At 44.8% G+C, this 20,201-nt stretch overlaps 1 protein-coding gene across 5 annotated transcripts in view; it reads right to left on the reverse strand.

The window, feature by feature from the left end:
• Nucleotides 1-20,201, reverse strand: part of LOC101464467 (IQ motif and SEC7 domain-containing protein 1) — a 179,572-nt gene that overhangs the window by 145,953 nt on the left and 13,418 nt on the right. The window lies entirely within an intron of this gene.

A 20,201-nucleotide genomic window follows, 5' to 3' on the forward strand; every position in this document is an offset into this window, starting at 1 on the left:
CGTGTAATCGAATTTAAGTGAGGCCTTTGTGCCACGTGTCATGAGATGCTGTGTTTAAGATGAACATGCACCACTGGAACAACGTATGTATGACACAAAAGACAAACACAATCTGCCTTTAACAGTTTCATACTGTATTTCTATCTGAAGTATTGTAGAAGGGACACTGAACAAATCCTGCAAGGATTCCTGCTGCACTGACTCTGGCCGCAAACAGCCAAACAACAGCTGAAAGCAGCCAGTCATGCTGCTGCGTTGACATGTGAACAGTTTCAGCTGTGTGGTGGCAGACAGATCTACTTTTTGCTGATAAAGGCTCAGGTAAGATGTACTTATCATTTTTCATTCCCCACTAAGACCCAAATGTGAACAGGCATGGCTGATCAGTGCCAGAGATGCTGAACTCACCAGTCCTCACCTGCGAGGTGGAGCAAAATCACAGCAAAACTTTCTTGCACAACTTCACCTACTTCCAAGGTGCATGGAGAGGATGAGAAACTCACAACGCAGGGACTCCAGCAACACTTAAAGTAGAGAGGAACAACTTTATTAACTGACCAACGCATTTCGGCTTGTGGCCATGACCCTGATGAAGGCCAGAAGCCAAAACATGATGGTGACTTAATCCGGTTGTTCAGTGATGACGCGACGAATCCTACTTCCGGGCCTAAAGTAGTCTGCGTTTAATATGGCTTTTGTGTTGTTAACATGTTTAATGTTATGTATTTTCTTCTATTTGATCTCAAAAAGCTCCTAAAACAGTCAGTGATCCCTGTTGACCTCCCTCGGCTTTTATTACCACTAATCATTTATTTAAGCTCAGTCTTTAAAACCTTAGGATGTAGCTACAGCCCAGCCCATGCAGCAGTATATGAATGACTAACCTCGTATTGTGGATGGATTATCTCAGTTGTTCTCCTGGCTGAAGTTTGGTCCTTTTACAGCATCCTGCCATGCGATTACATTTGTTCCTGACCACCGAGAACACTCACGTTAACTTTTATCGAGTGGAAAAAAAGTTAGCTTGTTTATATTATGCTAACATAGCTGTGTCGCTAGCGGTCACCTAGCACATCATTATATACCAGCTAGCCCAACTTCAGTAACCCTACAAACGTCACTGCTGTTTAGTTTTCTGTCTTCATTTATGCTGGAAGTGATAGCAGAGCTGTACGTTTTAATTTGTTTCCAAAACCCCGCAGTCAGGACATGCTATATTGTATTTAGATAGAAGCTAGCGAGCTAACTCCCTGCTAACTTCTAACTCCGTTAAATGTCATAAATTCCGTTTTCATGGATGCCTGGATGTTAAACTCAATTGTTACACCTGGTAGAGCAGAACGCTGATCATTTTATTAAAGATGAAAGACTTTAGACAGTTTTTCAACTCTCAGTAATGCCACTCTTGATCGTTTGATATATGGACCTGCAGCGGAGTTTAGACCCAGACACGGCTAGTGACGTCAGACTGAACAACCGGATAAAGGAGTAAATGGAGCCCCAATGACATGAAACTGTATGAATGTGCAGTAAAACATGCTTTGCAGAACACTTATGAAAACCTGTTTGGCGCAAAGTCGCCTTATATTTTACACGTTAGCCACTGTTAGCTGCTGTTAGCCAGTGTTAGCCGCTGTTAGCCAGTGTTAGCTACTGTTAGGTGGCATCAGTGAAACTTTCTTTGAAGTGGCTCTAACACTGATGACTCTGGTGCGAATAATTTCTCATAAGATGTCAGAATGCCATCAAACTTTATCAGAGGGATACTCTAGCTGGCATAGTGTTAGCTTCTTACCAGCTGTTGTTGTTGTGTAGCCTGCTCTGCTCACAATAAGTAACTGCAACAGTACTGGGAGTAAAAATCATGTTAATGCATCATGTGTTAGAGCTCTGACTTCAGTTCAGGAGATGAGGCTTGAGGTGAGGAGGAAGAATTTGAAGTTTTATCCAGATGTTGGTTATTTTATCTCTTTCCTTCACATTTTTTCTTTTTTGGTGAAGAGGTACTATCCTTCGTATTTTGAGTGTGAAGGTGTAGACACAAATTAATATTTGCCTATATGTTCTCTTTTTCTCCACCTTTAGCGTACTACACATGTGGCGGGCCACATACAAAAAATGTAATAAGGCATTTTCATAAAACCATTTAATTAAATGACTGTCTGCACCTTTGAATAAAGAAAAAGATTGTCAGCCTGACAGAATCAGGTAAAGGGGCAGTTTGCCATCACACACAGGTCTCCCCCATTAAAGAGGTCGCTAACCTCAGTGGGAAGTTAAAAATCTACTATATCACATCCCATGGAAAGTATGTCTCAGCTCCAACGATGCCACCGCAACATGCAGCCAGTGTTTCTGGCCAATTAACAGTCAGTGAGAGGTGTGAAAGCGGTCCTGAGAGCTCACATGAAGGACACAGGAAGAGATAAGTGACTTTAACTGACATCAGTTAACGGTACGATTAAACGTGGTTACTCGTCAACCACAGAGACGAGGAGGAAGCCGCTGATCGAACCCATCACAACATCTCAGAGCTTTCAAACCGGTCAGCTCTGGAGCAAAAACAACATGAATGTTTGATCAGCGGAGCATTTTCTGAAGCTGAAGAACAAAGAAATGTAGCTGCTCTAATGGCTACTTAAAGCCACCACATGGTAACGTTGTTTCCCCTCTCAGACGTTTGGGTGAATGAGGTGCTCAGTTAGACCAGAAAACTCCATATAATCTACAGTTGCCGCTTGCTAACCAAGCTAGCCAGCTGACACTGGCTATCTTTTCACCCACTCATCCAAATATGGTCATTTCTGGCTTCGATACACCCCTATAGCAGCTCACCAGTGAGTCACATCATGGTGGCTGTGTCCATCTGTTATGTATTCTGTGGCTCTGTTATATTTGTTTTGTCTCTCGATTAAATTTTCAGCTTTCAGCCTTTAGGATTTCCATGAATTTATATTTCAGTGATAGGAGTTACATTGGGTCATCTGAAGAGGAAATAAGAGTCGACTAAATGTGGCAAACACTTCATTTCAGACATTTAAATCCTATTTATTTAAACTGACAGCCTTGGTAATGAAGTATTAGCAGACTTTTTATCGTCCATCTTCAAGATGGGATTCACTGAACACCATAAATTCTAATTTACATCTTTAATCTAACTCATGATGTTCACCACGAAGGAGCAGTGATTAGAAAAAGGAGGTACAGGGTCATCTTTGGACTGTCTGACTGCAGCGGGCTGTAGGCAGGTTAGTGAGCAGGCAAACACAGTGTGTATGATTAATGTGTATGAGACACAAGATAATCTAAGAATAACCACACAGCCAATCAGATCATATGGTTTTCTGGCCAACACTTCCTATCAGTGGGGTGAAGGGAGTCCTGCAGCCTGTAGGGGGCGCTAGAGGGGTGAAAGAGTTCTCACACGGCTTTCTTTCTGATGATGGCGTGTTTTTGTGTGAAGCTTTAAACACACACTAGTTGCTTCAGTTTTTGCGGTGTGCTCTGCACAGGCTGCGTCTGTCACCACGTCCTGACCTTTAACCCCTAATCTGCAGGATCCCTGATAGAAACAACAGAGCCAAAAAAAGGTGGATGAACAAACGCTCAGAGTGAGAGAGGCTGCATTTCAGCTTCAGCAACTCCCGAAAGGAGGCCATGCCAATAGTGTTGTTAAGGGCAACCATTGCAAATGAAGAAACATGTTGTCACGGTAACAAGGACTGCGTGTGTAAGTGAGTGTGCGTGTTTTAAATAGATTCTCCACTGCTGCTGCTCACAGTTGATTTACTGTTTCCAAAGGGTTACGTCTGTAAGTCCACACACACACACACACGCACGCACACACACACACACACACACACACACACACACACACACACGCACGGACACACACACACACACACACACACGCACGCACGCACACACACACACACGCACGCACACACGCACACACACACACACGCACACACACACACACACACACACACACCCTGACCCAAGCCTAATCTCTCCGACAAACTGGCACAAAGTGAGAGAACTTTCTTAAATGTCCCCACTCTGTTTAAAGATGCTGTGGCATTCAACTTAAGGCCATTGCTAAACCAAAGGAGGGGAAAAAATCATCAGTCATCATTCTGTGTAAAACCAAATGCTGAACTGACGTGAAGTCTAGTGAGGTAAAATAAAAGTTAAGCACTCTGGATTAAAATCAAGAGGAGGAGCGATCTCATTCCATAATCCCATAACTTGAGCAAAGATAATTTTTGCAGTAGTTTCGCCTGCGTGGTGGCAGACTCTCTGTACATGTTGCCATAGTAATGATATACGTAAGGATGTGAAAAGTGTGGCAGGTGAGAGGAGACTTTGATCTTTACGGCACCTTGGACTGAACCATTAACCCTATCCCTTAGCTGTGAAATGTTGGACATGCATGAAAAAATAATAAAAGTTTTTAATTTTAAATCAGCCACACTCCTTTCCTGGAGTGTGAACAACTCCGAGCTGCTGAAAAAGGCCCAACAGAGACTGTACTTCCTGAGAATTCTCAGGAGGAATAACATCACACAGAAACTGCTGGTGTCCTTCTACAGAGCCACCATTGAGTGTGTTCTAACTTACTGCATATGTATTTGGTACACTAGCTGCACAGGGGCTCAGAGGAAAGCACTCCAAGGGATCATTAACACCGCCCAAAAGATCACTGGCTGCCCTCTCCCCACACTGGAAGTTCTACACAACGCCCACTGTTTTAAAAAGGCCCAAAACATCATAAAAGACACCTCACATCCTGGCCACTCCCTGTTCGAACTGTTGCCCTCAGGCAGACGGTACAGGGCAATCAGAGCAAGGACTAATAGACTCAAACACAGCTGTTATCCAACTGCAATAACACATCTGAATACTACAAAAAAATGTCCATCACGCCACTCTTGTGTTAATCTATGCACGGCCTGAAGCATGTGTGTGGGAATGTATGTGAATGTTTTACTGTTACATCTTATTAGTATTTTAAGTATTCTATCTATTTTATTTATTGAATTTTATTGTTTTATTTATATTTTGATATTGCTAGGGATGATGCAATGATCGGGGACCATTCTTCATTTCGTTGTTCTCGTGACAATGACAATAAAGTTTCTGATTCTGATTCAGAGAACCACATCTTACCATCAGGCTGCCATGAGAGTAATAATGTAACTCCTGGGACCAATAACTCATAAAGGGTTTCAGAGCACCAATGGTACGTCCTTCCAGTCACATCGTTCAGGCACAAATAAACACTACGATGAGCCGCGCGTCAGCCTGGACGACTGGTCCAAGCAACGTGCTTCCTTGAATGAAAAAAATAAAAACATTTTTTGGTAAATGTAACAGTTTTTTCTCAAATTTCCAGTATTTTCTTTTTACTTGTTAAACTGTACCAGTTCATACATTTAGCCATTTTAGTGGCTAAATCAACTTTGCACACATGGGACGCCCCAGCAGCAAATACCCAGGCCCACAGTGCTGCTTTATTGTAGGTCTGTGTGCTGTACGACAAGAAGACAAAGCCACAGCTCTCAGGTGCTTTCTTTCTCCCTCTACAGCGACCTTACCCCCTAACTTTTGTCTATACATCCTGTGCCAGCAGACACCTCTGCATACACGCACACACACAGTCGGACTCCAGGGTGTTGTCCTGCGGCTCGGCTCTGAGAGGTAATTCATCACCTTTCTATTCATATCAGCCAGCCCAGTTTCCCCTGCAGCGCACCCACACACACATTTACTTACACTTAGGGCACGCAAACATCGTGACACAGTGGCAACACAGGCCTGAGTGCTAACACACACACACACACACATACAGGTGCATGGCAGGCCGCTGATATTTAAGTACTGTGCACCTCCATTCAACAAGCCTGCGGCACTCAGTGCTGCTGAAGCTTCTTAGCTCTCTCTCTCTCTCTCTCACACACACACACACACACATGGACACACACACACACGGACACACACACAGCAGCTGCAAATGTCAAACCCCGGGATGAACAGGAGCAGATAGTGTAGCTCACACTCACCACTCAGTTGTGCCAACTCTGTTCCTCCCCAGAGTTTCTACAGAGTTTTAAAGGGTCACTAAAATCACACGAAACAAGCATCCCCAGGTTCTTTTGGCAGGAGCAAAAAATAAATCACATCTAAACCTGCACAAATGTGGACCATGTTCCTTTCTTTTACCCTAATAGAACAGCACCATGCAGCACTTATTTTACTGCAGTACAAAAAACATGAGTGATGCAGCCTGTAGGGGGGGCACTTCTCTGTGATGCTCTGAGCTTCTAACTGCTGATCTACTTTGCAGTTATATTTTGCACTACCCTACATATACTGTACTCCTTCTATTCTCACATAGAGGAGTGAAGAATACTCGACTCTGCTGCTGCAGTGACCCAGTTTTCCTGCAGAAAAGATTCAAGTCTTATTTGAATCTAATTATGCAATAAAGTTTGGTTGCACGTCATTTTCCTCTGGAATCCTGTCAGTAGTTTTGGGATGGGTTCAGTAACAGTTTCTCTGACACACTCAGATAAACTTGTTGGGGTTTCCTCCGTGCTACTGTACGATCTTAACCTTCCAAGGCCAAGTCCTCTGAGATGACACAGACATGCATTTATCTTTGGTGTTACTGCAATGTTCAAGCAGCAGTTAGTAAAACCCTGTTCAGAAGAGAGCAGAGTCGAGAGCGGTCGAGTCAGACACGCCATGAAAAGGAGGAGCTGGGGTGGGCTGCAAAGTGGCTTGCCATAGCTGTGTTGTGAATGTAAAGAGGCTACAGCAGCTTAACGTGTGACCTGTGTGAGAGAAGCAGAATCTTCAAACGTGGCTGTGAAACAGTCAAAACAAATCTTTTACATGACCTAATTAAAACGTGAAAGTTGAAAGAATAATGTGAAGTGACGAAGGCATCACACAGGAAGTGACCCGCTAAAGTCTGCAAACATTTATGACACCAAGCAACCATATTATTAAATGTGTTAATCAATATATTCATAAAATGTTCAGCCTACAATGTAACTCATGTTGCAGTGATGCAAAACAACATTATTACGATTTGTTTAGGTCATCATGAGCTACAGTTACATTTTAATGTAACTGTAAACAACACATGGCCTGTGAAGCCACAGGCCATGTGACCGACTGCAGGTAAAATCTGCAGTGATGTTTTCATTGGCACTCTGGCTGAATTAAAAAAGTGGAAGGTTTCTTCATAGGCTTAGGTACTCTCTATCTAACATTCACACTCTCATGACTGCATTGGCCAATCACAGTTCAGCATCTTGCTCAAGGATACTTTGGCACACAGACTGGTACTCTGGAGAGATCAAACCACCAACCTTCCATATGATAGAGGACCTGGGCCTGCTTGACCTCCTGTGTGAAGAAGAAGCCTGACCGATCTGTCTTTGTGCATAAACTGTGGCTGAAAACAAGGGTAAAATCAGCAAAAGTGAAACACGGCCTGGATGACACTCAGACTTCAGTTAGTGTCTCAAATGTTGGGCGAGTTGGTGCCATCTTGCTCCAAATGCTGGTTTTGTAGCCTTTGAAAGGCTCGAACAGCTGTGTGTGTTTCTGAACGCTTGCTTGGCTCATTGGCTGCAATCTTTTAGTTGTTGGACTTGCTAGTATTCAAACAGCTAGCTGTGTGCACGTGCTGTATCTGACCAATGAAGCGTCTTATCCAAAATCTTATAGAATTCAATAATGAACAACTCAAAAACCCCAGGACTTCAGCTCTCTCTCTTTTCCTCCATGTACAGCAGCAGGGCTGAGATCACCTCGCCTCCCCTTCGGTTGCTGTTCAAATAACTGTTTGAATGCTATAATGATGACATAGAGCTCTCCTAAATCAGACAATAGGGGGCTCCAAATCAGGTCTCAATCTTCACGTATGAGACATGTCAGGCAGAACCTATTCACCAGTTTAAAAATCACGGGCATTTTAAAAACACTGTTTTTTGGGGGTTTTTTTTTTACTGGTAGGCAGTATTAATAATAATAATCTGATAATAATGTCAGTGAATCTTTAATTGATCTGAATCACAGGAACATGAGTCACATTTTGTAGAAAATTCAGGGTTCTATTTAGTCTCGTGACTCGATTATGAAGTTGTACATCAGTGCAGCACATTGAGGTCCATTAAACAGCCAGGGACTGCAGTTCATTTAACCCCCTCCTGCTCATGAAGAACAAAGGTTTCCGCTGCCATGGCCAGAAGAGTTTAACGACCTTTAAACGTGACATTAAAACAGCTTCTTGCTTCTGACAGTAGAAACTCTAACCTCAGCCTAAAACACCACAGACTGGGGTGTGATTCCCACTCGTGCTCTCTCTGTCAGCACACATGTACCATCCAAAAGGCAACAAGATGGGGCCCACAGGCATTCTGGGAAACGTAGGAAACCAACGAGGTACAGGCGTAAAAACGACACCAGAGAAGTTTGTGGAAGAGCAAACTCGCTCTCTCCCAGACTGAACAAAACCAAGTGAGACTGCTGGCAGCTTCTTTCCCAGCATGCAGTGCGTGCGTCCTCTCGGGTTTTGCAGCAGCGTGGATGGATTACTGGCGATGTCATCAGACTGAGACGCACAGCAGCAGACATTTTCTACCAGTGACAATGAAGATACGGCACCGCTGGCCTCAAAATGCACACAAACACACACCCATCTGGACACACTGCAGCGCCTCTGCTGTACCAAGTCTGCTTTACTTCTCATGTCATCATGTCTCACCCAGACCAGACAAGGAGACACTAGAACAAATCGTTCTTTTGGTTAAAGAGGAATTTCAGAACATTCTCTCAAAGCATCAGTCATTAGTAGAATAGCTGCAAATGTGGAACACTGAAGACGCCTAGATTCACAGAAAACATCAAAGAAAACGACAGCAGACGCCTGCCGGCTGCTTCAGTCTGAAACAAGCTTCCCTCTTTAAAATAATCCTCCCTTTAGACTAGCTTTCTTCTAATCGCCCGTCCCTTGCAAAAGAAGATACATGGGTGGGGCTTCTGTACTTCCTGTGTGCCTCAGATGCCCATATATAGATGATCACTTATCACGAAACTGTCTGAAACGGAGCACTTAGTGCTGTCTGGGCTTTTAGGGATTACTATATTATTAATATTTGAAACATGGGGCGCTTATTAAAAACATTCTCTACTGTAACAGTAACAAAAGCGTGACAGTTCCAGTGTCAGGTCAGGGAACCACTGTGATCTGGTTCAGTGCATCTGGTGAGCAGTCAGAAGCAGGTTACAACCATACCTGTTCACATTTGCAGTTTTACCTTTTGAGGATTAAACGTTGTTATTAAATTTATCCTATGTGATTTTTGTGTACAGCTTTGTCATAATTAATGTTGGAGTTCTTCAGTTATGACCAAAATGTGTTTTGAAGTCAGAGCGACGTTTAAGGATGAAAATCAGACCCGTTGATCCTTCACTCCAACTTAACTTGTGCTTCAAATTACAAGAATCCTTCAGGCAGTTCAAACATCCCGCCTGTCATGAACGGGGACGTAAAACTTTTGTAAAATAAGATCTGACCAAATCTTCACCCACACTGAATGATTTTCTTGTTTGAACCTAACCACACGTGGGCTGGTGGATGGCCTGTTTTCCTTCTGTCACCCCAACCAATCACAGCAGATGGCCCCGCCCCTCCCTGAGCCTGGTTCTACTGGAGGTTTCTTCCTGTTAAAAGGGAGTTTTTCCTTCCCACTGTCGCCAAAGTGCTGCTCACAGGGGTCATATGATTGTTGGGTTTTTCTCTGTATCTATTACTGTAGGATCTACTGTAAGTGTCTTGAGGCGGCTGTTCTGTGATTTGGCGCTGTATAAATCAAAGTGAATTGGTCTAACTGCTGTATGATCGCCATCTACCCCAACTACCCCCGCCCAGCTCCTGTGCAGCAGAAGTCCATAAAAAGTATTCACACAGTGATGCAAGTATGTGTTAAAACATTAGTTCAAAGAAATCATTTATGCTCTCTGGCGGTACACTTGAAGAACACAACAAGGGAAATTTAGGTTTTTAACGATTTATTCAATCATCCAAACATCATTCCATCTGAAAAGTAAATTCATCTTTGCATGATAAGCTAGCAATGCTCCCTTTGAGCTCATTAAAACTTTAGACCTTTATGCAGACTTGTATGAACAAAGCTATGAACAAATCTGTTTCTTTCAAAGCTGACGTGAGCATTGCACACAATGTGCACACTCAAAGGCGTCATATATGCATCCATTAAAATCAAAGAAAAAAGTTCAAAGTTCCCTAACATCATATCCCTAAATCCCAGAATTCTTCAAAACTGTGTACTTGATTACATTTTAGTCCATGGCAACAACTGTGCTCAGGAATTATTTCCTGTTATAGGAAAACCTAACGTTAATCAGGCAGCACAGCACGCAGCTAGCATGCTTCTGTTTGAGTGCATCAGCTGGTAATGGTTGTTTCAGAAGCACCAAACGTTTGCTTTTGAAATATGTTTTTAAAGAGTTAACTGTTAACTTAAGCACCGTCTGCCACCTTCTTCTGTACGCACAGAGTAAATCTGTAGCAATAAGTGTGTCAACCGGCTGACCGCACAGTCTGAAGGCTTCTGTTTGGCTCAGTCTGAAGTCTGCAGCCTCGCCTTTGAGCAGAGAGCCTGACAGACGTGCTGTAAAATAAAAGTCACATCTTTACATCAGCTGGCTGCCAGATTCCTCCCTGTACCATCTGCGTCCTGTGAGATCTGCTGCCAGAAATCAGTCTTTACAACGAGACTTCGCCCACAGATTAATGTGCTTTTACTGAAGAGCACATCAGATTCACACTCAGGTGAGGAACTGACGGGCCTTGGTGGGAACAGGACCTTTTATTTTGAAATTTGACTCTCTCCTTTCACATCTTCTGGATACCGAGCTGTTGCCATGACAGTGCAGCACTGGACCCCCTCCACCCCACCTTCCCCAGCAGCAGCAGCTCCATGTCTGATTTCCATGTTTCCAAATATAACAGACAGACGGGCTGACGGAGGGAGGGAGAAACAAGACGCTGCGAGCGCTTTGTGAACAGATGCCGTGTGCGTGTCAACGTCCAGGTCAGCTGATGAATGATTACACCATAAATCACCACGAATGATGTCATCTCACTCCTGTCTCTCTCATACACGCAGGCTCTAATTAGATTGCGTAAGGTGCAGTCTACGGCGAGCCAGAGGGGACAAGTGTTTGGCGTTAAGAGATTTTGAGTTTCTGCGAGTCCCTGCACTTGAACTGGGACTGAAAGTGCTTTAATAAATGATGTGATGCAATTAAAAGTTATTTCGAACTATAAAAATATGATTTGAAGAAACGACCGACTTTTGATGAAATGCAGAAATGTTTTTAATAAAATGTGTCCTAAAGAGACAGAACAGGGCGATAAAACAAGACGCTCAATATTTAACCCTTATAATCGTGTCATTTTAGTTTGGTTTTTGCTTTCTGTTTCATCCTTTTACATATATTATTGTGATGACACAATAATATATACAAACAACTGAAGGGAAGAAAATCAGTGGATGGAATATGGTGTCGAATCTATAGTCCTAAAAAAACGAGGAGGATTTGCTGAGCCTGTTGTTTTGTTTCTGATCATCATTTCTGTGGAGCAACAGAATAAAAGATCAGGATCAGGTTTGTACAGCCAAGGACTTTGGTCAGTGTTTGATTTAATTATTGGCATTGATTTAATTAATTATCGTTCCTCAGACTGTCTGGCTTTTTCTCCAGATGGTCAGCGTCTCCCTCGACTCTTTCAAATGAACCTTGGAATAAAATACAGACAACATCGTTTTTCACTTTACAGGTTGTTGTTTCACAGCGCACTAAGAGTCGAGTGGAGCTAGCTTGGCCAGTAAACCTACAGTCGTGTGAAAAAGACGTTGTTCACTGAATTCTGTGAAAAAAAACAAAAACACCCCAAAAATACTCGAGTCAAATATGACGCGAATCATGAATCATGAGGTTGTCTTAGTTTCTTTCATGTGATCACAGATCATATGTCCCCCCACAGCGCTGTATCTACACTCATGCCTGACTGACACACGCTAAACAACCGATCAATCAAGAAGCCTCGATCGGCTCTAACATATTGATCCAGACAAGTTTAACGCTCTGCCTGAAGGTGTGATTCATCTGTAGGGGAGTGAAAGACGAAACAGAGCAGAGTGCCTATTATTTAAAAAAAACAAAAAAAACATAGTTCCTTAAAAGCTGGAAGGATACCAAAATCACTCCAGATGATCAGCGATGATACACGGAGGCATCTCACAATGTCATAAAAGCCATTTCACAACTTTTCCTATAACAGGATTGTTAGCTCCACTGTTGATGAGGAAGCATGCGAAACAGAAGTCGCAGCACATCCGACAGTTAGACTGTAACCACGCAGCTCGCTGCGATCGTACGAACTGACCTCCTGCAAACGAGCCTCGTCTTTATTACGGCTGCTGGTGGAAATGTGTTTAGGTCAGGGTGAGCAGGCAACAGTCAGCGCTGATCAGGTGCTTTAAATCCACCTCCATTAGAAAAAAACTGAGTCATGACTTTTGAGCCCCCCCCCCACACACGTTTTTATATCATAGTGAGGACATCGCATTGACATAATGCTTTCCGTAGCCCCTTACCCTAACCATCAAAAATGAATGCCTAACGCTCAGCCTAAACTTAACCACAACCTGTAACCCTGACACTAAAACCACATTTTGAGCCTCAAACATGCCTTCAAACTCGTGGGGACCTGGATTTAGTCCCCATAAGGGCTGTTGGTCCCCACAAGTATAGCAGCATGCTAATTTGCTATCCACACACACACACACACACACACACACACACACACACACACACGGTGAAGCGATGCTGCTGACTGAGCTCATTTACGCTCCTGCCATCATCATCAGCACACAGAGAACCAGATGTCTGATGATGATCCCTCCCAGATGACGTATAAATAAAAATTGTATTGTATGTCAGCAGCTGTTTACAAAAACAGGGTCAGAGAGAGAGAGGGTGAGCGAGAGCAGGAAGTGACCAACAGCAGAGTGCGAGGACGACTAACTGAGACCTCGACAGAGACACTTGATATCTGAAAATGTGGCTTGTTTTAAAATATGACAGCAATCGGTTTATTTGGGCAACCCACGCGCTCTTATTTTGAAAGTTCATGCTGCCAACCAGTCAGCCCCGGCCCTTCCCGTCTTGTGTTTCCCCCGAGCTGGCTCACTGATGTTGTGGCGGTCGTTGAAATCCCTCTCCTGCTTCTGCAGAGAGGATCTCACCTACGCCGAGCACGTCTGCGTCCAGCAGCAGTGGAAACGAGCTCCCTGGAGACGCAGCTGATCAGTGCTCTGGATAACACAAACTGCTTGTACTGTCTCAGTCTTTAACATAAACTTTGATGTAATAATGTCAGGGTGCAAATAAAGATCTTTCATTCCACATCAGTTGTGAATATTTGAACATGTTTTAAAACCTCTTACAGCACCAGCTGCACTTTCCTGCTCTCGCTGCGCTCCGTGGCAGCGAGCTGACACACCACAGCACCCACGTGGCCCCGCCTCCTCCCTCTCACTCAGCCCTTTCTTCTTCTCGTCTCCGCTTCAGCTGAAAAACGTTTTTGTTATGGTGTCAAAAACGTGGCATTTTTTTGTTCTTTATTGCCGTTTTATTGTGTGACAATCTTGCAGGCTCGTTTCCACCACTGTAACACCTTCCTGTCATCTCAGACTTTTATTTTAATGAACATCTTAAATATTTGTTAATGTTCATGTTTGTTTTTTGTTCTCACAGTATCAAAAACATGGAAAAAATACTTTGGACCCAGGTCAATGCCACAAGGTGATGTCAGTCAGTCACTGTAGTTGGCTGCTCCTTCCAGAGCCTGGTTCAGTTTGAGCTCTTTTCCTGTTAAAGAGGTTTTCCTCGCCCGTCCTGCTTTACACAGGAGGAACCCAACAGCCCTTCCACAAACACATGTTTTTAACAGGACAACACTCAGCTGGACACTCTTTACCGATGTTGTTTTGCACCAAGAAGACAATGGTTTGAGAGCAGCGTAAGGCCGCCATTATAATCGCCATGCAGCGCCTGAAGAACGCATGCATGAGTGTACCGTCTTGTCAGGTTTTACGGTCATGATACATCAGTACAGATTACACAGATGGAGGATGTTACAACAGATGAGACTTTGTAAAAACACAATAGATTTGGACTTTTCTTACATCGGCGCTGTTGTGGAGATATCGCCTGAGTGGCGACACCCATCATTCAGAAGAATACCGCAGCAGCTTCCTATGCCATAACGGCGAGCACAAATGGGTGCGGCTGTTTGACGGCGGCACACAAAGCACTCAGCATGGTGAGTATACTGGTGCTCGTGGACAGCCATCGTTGAAGAGAGGTGGTGGTTTACGATACAGGTGTCAGCCACCTACAGTGCAGGCCGGAGATCCTTTCTTAGGTGTTTCAACCCCTGTGTGCTGAAGCACAGAGACCACTGCCTCCTCTTTGACTCCCATCACCCTCCGGAACACAAACTTTGAGTAATCAGGACCCTACAACACCGGGCAGAACATGTTCCCTCTAAGCCTGAGGGGAAAGGACGCTCCTAAAACTCTCTACACTGGAGACACCAAACAGCCACTTCATCAACACACAACATAGAAGAGCCACCTCGGCGGGACCAGACTCAGATCAAAGGCCAATGTTCACATGAGCGAAAGAAGCCATCCACTATAAACTATGATATGGTTTTCAAGCACTCAGGACCAAACAACTGAGACTTTCAAACTGTGATAGTTAGAAAACTTAAAACTATAGAATAAAGTGTTGTGTATGGGTTTGTATGAATGGGTGAAAGAGGGTGTAAAAAGTGCTTTGAGTGCTCAGAGAGGAAAAGAGCTATCCAAGTACCAAGCAATGTGCTATTTACCATCCACTTACTGTTCTATCTAAAATAATGTGTCTCAATCTGTGGAAGGAATAGTAATGTTCATCTTTGTCTGTTTAGCTCGTGGTTAGTGGCAGATGATGGCTGTGATGTGGACCTCATGCTCCAGGCCAGTCAGGTCCACATCACACATCTGGAGACTTAATGCAGTTTTAAAAAAAGCAATACAAAGTCTTTATTTCAGTGGGCTCATCGTGCGCCTCATGTTAGTGAATAATAATCATCGTCTTTTTGCTGTAATCAAGCAGCTTTGTTTCTGGTCTGAACAACCTTTAAGACTGGAAATCACGGCCTGACTTTCATTCCTACCTTCAAATGACGTTTAAACTGTGAGAGAAACAACTACTATCTGTGAACAGCTGTCCACATGTGGGTCCACAAGTAAGTATAATCCCATGCTTCAGTATTTTTAAAGTGACTTTTGAAAAAGCTCCTCCCCCTCCCTCCTTTTCCTCCCCATCCCCGGCTGCCTCCCTCTTCCCGCTCCACCACACTCACCCACACAGGTAGGGCCTTGGGGTGCGGGTGTGTCACAAGGGTGCAGGGGAGACATCTCCCCCCCTCTGTCCCCTTCTGGCCACCTGTGCCTCAATTTTATCTCACAACTTAAACATTCACATTACTTACATTCTCATAACACACACATATATATAGGGCCTTGAGGGTGGGCACGTTAACGGCGTCCAGTGGACGGTCTGTGTACTCAAACCTACCTCTGGTGCCCACCTCTCAATTTTAAATCCATGTAGACATTGAGGGTTCTCGGGAGGGGCCGTGCTAACACCTGCTGCTCTCTGGCAGCAGCACCATGCTCTCCCCTGTTTTAAATGCACTTTAGAGCAACACGCAGCAACACTACACATGAGCGGGAGGAGGGAGGTATGGGGTCTTCACACACCCCCGTTCTCTGCTAGTCATCGGGGCGGGGGGGCTGGGAGGAGATGTTAGCTGTCCGATTGGCCTCCCTGATGCTGCGGAGCCTGGGACGGTCTGCTTGCCTCCACCCCGGGGGGAAGGGTAACATCTCTTGGGTCTGGGTTCTGTTTCCCCCTCTGGGGGCGAGGGTACCTGGACCCGGGGTATAGAGTATGTTTGGGGAGTGTGATTGTGTGTACATGTCCATTTATGTCAATCCTTACGTTGGGTGAGTGCTGAGTGTTTGTATATGTGTGCATGAGGGTGGGAATGCATGTTTGTGTCTGTGTCTGCCTGTTTGTCTGTGTCTATATGTCAGGTTGGGTCTTAGACTCCACCTCTCTGGGAACTCCCAGGCCCTCCAAGGCCTGTCTCCCCTCACCACACTCCCTGCCGGTGACTGATGCCCTCAGGGGTCGGTGCGTTGGTGGTTCTTGGTGTCCGAGGCAGGGCGCTCAGGTATGTACCAGCTCACTCCCGGTGGCTACTTGGCGGGGCCTGGCGCCTGTTGCTCCGGCCTCTGGGCCCGCGGCTCGGTTCACTCTGGCACAGCTGGCTGCTGGCAGAGCCGGCGGGCACGCCGGTGCAGGTCCCTCTAGCTTCTGCTCGGTGGCTCCTGGGTGACGCCTCGTCTGGGGATCCTCAGCTCTTCCCATGAGGGTGGCACGATGCCCCTCCGGTGGTCCTCCTTGGGCTCTCGCACTCTGGGGCCTCTGGATGTCTGGGGCCTGGATCTCCTCCATGCCTGCTTCATGCCCTGGGGGACGGGGCTATGGCTCGCTACATCCTCTAGCAGACCATCACATGTGGAAACCATTTGAATACAAGCGCTGATCCACACAGGTGTGCACACGCGTGTTCACTGCTCGTAGACTTAAATTACACCTTTCTTGGCTGCTACTTCAAAGCACATTGTGCGCTGTCGGTCCTGCGTGCTGCACAACAACATTGAATATTTAGTATTTACTGCTGTTTACACTTAGCTAGATTAATGCGATGGTGTTGTGTTTAGTATGTTGCTTTGGTTGTTTTCTATTCTTCTTCTCTCAACAGGTGATCCAGGAGATTTTTTTTCTCCCCCCCCTTTCTCACTGTCCCTCTCCCCTTCTGTTTTTCTTTCCCTTCCTCTTTCTCTCTCCCTTTCCTATCCCTCACTAATGTCTAATAAATAATAAAAACAAAGGTCGATCAAATGGACCAATACGGCAATGCCACGATGATCCATTTGGCAAAGTAAATCCATTGGGTATCCTTGTTGGTCTTCAGACAACAATTCTGACAGCTAAAGACCCAAATGGGACAGGCAGAAAAAAAAAAAGAAGCTCCTCGGTGGCCCTTGAAAAAAAACTGCGTTGACCTGAGACGAACAATTGTTTGTCGGTGCATCTGCTAGCTCTTCCTACTCAATTTAGATAACAAGATCTGATCACAATGTAGGCAGAACGGAGGCAATTAGGACTCCCATTAAAACTAGGCTTTATATGCAGTAGTCCCATAATCACATGTCAGCATCCAGATCAGCCAGGTACAATTCTCAGGTTAATAGCAGAACGAGGTGGGCCAGAAAGCAAGAACAAAAGATCTTTAAATAAAGAAGGGAACAGGATGATACATCCACGTTTCATTTTATGTTTCTTTTCTTTCTCCTCTCTTCATCCATGTGAATCCTACAGATCTGACTCCTGTGACTCCTCCACACCCACACTGCAGAAACAACATCTCTCTCTCTGTTCATTACCATAACCGTCCTCCATCAGTCTTCCCTCGTGGATCAATGGGATGGAACAGCACTGATTACGGTTACGGCCTCCTCACAGTTCATCGCGTGAGCTCTGGCAACTGATATTACTTAATACTTAGCTTTACTTAATGCACAGAAAATAAAACATCACCATCAGCCGAGATTGTCTTTCCATTTATTTGAGAACGTACAACCGTGCATACTGTACTCCAGGGGTAAACCAAGCAGTTACAAAGTGCATGCCTTTTTCTTCAGATACGGGCCCTGCCCAGATGTGAACAGATGTTTGGGGCCACCGCTTCATGCAGCACTAGAAGATGATGAGTTCACAGAATCCTCAGCAATCTTTAATAAAAACCATTCAAGGTTCTCTCAAACTCTGTGCAGCTGACTATTTTTGTACTGCCAAATAGGCATTAGGTTTTCCAATCTGCCTCATTAGCCCAACAAATGGGGTTTGCTGATGCTTCCTTTGCATAAAATACTAGAACAATTAGCTAATATGTCCCAGCAGAGGTACAGTTAAGCCCGGCTCCTGACTTTTGCTCAACACGATAACATTGGGCTCTCAGCTCTGCAGAAGAACCACATAAACCAGGCTTGAGAACAAAAAACCAAGTGGTGATGCACTTGATCAATCAATGGTCCATTTCTCCAGTTGCCCAACTGTGATGTGCTGTGGTGAGGTTTATTTTTGTCTTAGTATGGCTGTGCAAACCAACTGATAAATAACTGATGCAACTTACACTTCGGACATTCTTGGATCTGTACGTTTCTGTCGACGTGCAGGTGTTTGATCTTGGAGCAAGGACACATTGTGGATAGATTTGTTGGCAGTACCGTAAATGAAAATTGACACCGACATGTAGAAGTTGCTGCATGTAGTCGGGCTCTCATCAGTTGAAACATTTCAACTGCTTCGTCATGTTGTGCAGTATTTACTGCTTCCTAGTGTGGCTCGTGTTTCTCCCCGCTTCAGCCCAAGGTGCTGCAGGATTAATCTGTGTGAGGGTGTTTTGCAGTTTGCTGCATCATGCCCTAAATGAAATCGCTCAGAAACCAGTGTAGGCAGCTCTGCAACATGCTGTCATGCCTCTGTGCCATAATCTACCCCAGTGTAGTGTGGGATTTATTGGATCGCACTCAGTCAGTCGAAGAGGCAGCGAGCAGCAGATTGTGCTGTGCGATTTCATAACGAATCAGCCTTATCTCCGCTGCTGTCAGACTTCATCATTGTTCTGCACATGTTACATCATTTGCAAGCTTGAGGTCGGCTTTTTCTCACAATTTCGGCTGCACCTGAACGTCCCATGACTCAGGGCTCAGAAGGATTTTTTTCTTCCCTGCACTTTGATTAATCACACGAACCCATATCTGAGAGTCTGACTCACCCTCTATCAACCTCTGTGTGCAATGGCTGCACGTACGAGAGCTTATAAGACAAAGCTATAGTACTATAAAATCTTTCTCCATGAGTCATCACTGCGTTTCCCCAGCCTCATATCTGCAGGTCTAACGGGAGCCTCGCTCCTGCAGCTGCTCTGTGCTTGCAGAGGGAAGAAGGCGATGCTCCATGTTCCTCTGAGCGAGGTGAAAACCATTCAACTGTTAGCCAGAGTGCTGTCCTTCAAATAGGTTTTCCACAGTTGCATAGCAACAGAGATCACCATGGCCAGCACTTCCAATGCTTCGGCGTTACCAGCTACGAAGGAAGTGCCCGATGGACACACGGGACAGCCGCAAGCCCGCATCCTGTTGCCTACGGCACCGGAGACGAAAGTCACAGACGGCAGCGAGGAGCAGTCATTCAACACTTCCTGATATGATGCGCGCAAGACAGTGTTGCCAGGCAACAAAGCCGATCCAAGCCAACGAAAAACAACTTCAGGGTGACAAAATTAAAACAAAATATGAGCACAAATCAAAAGAGGAAGCTACCATGGTGATCAGTACAGTACACAGTGTTTTCTTTCTGGCCTCTCAGCAAACAACCGCTCCTATTCCAAAAGTATCGGTTGCATAATGCTTTCGAGTCGTCGCTCCACCAATTATCAGTGTTTGAGATTTGTAGCTGTTTAGTTCATCTGTCCCTCGAGTCCCACACGCTCCCGCTTGTCTGCAATTTATAAAATTTTCACTCTGCAGCTCTATTAGCTGATAAAAGGATGAATGTTTATCAGTCCGGTACACCCACCAATCACACTGTCTCACAAACCTCTCTGGTTTGGAGGAGGGAACACTCGAGTGGCAAACTTCACCTCTCCGACTTGTTTGAGTCCTTTAAAGTAAACCCTGTTCAGCTTGCTCGCATATCTGCACCAGCAAGGAATCAAGCAAAACAGATGTTTCCTGGTCAGACTAAGCAAGAGCGCTTGCACAAAACCTGAGTGAGAGAAGCAGCAAAGTTAGTAGCGATCAAAGCCAAAGATTTACACGAGTTTTGGCAAAGCAGACAATGTAGTGACGGGCTTCAAGCCAAGGTTACGTTTGAAAATTTAGTGATAGGATGCCATATTATAAAAA

This window comes from Maylandia zebra, linkage group LG20, assembly GCF_041146795.1.
Source record: "Maylandia zebra isolate NMK-2024a linkage group LG20, Mzebra_GT3a, whole genome shotgun sequence".
NCBI lineage: Eukaryota > Metazoa > Chordata > Actinopteri > Cichliformes > Cichlidae > Maylandia > Maylandia zebra.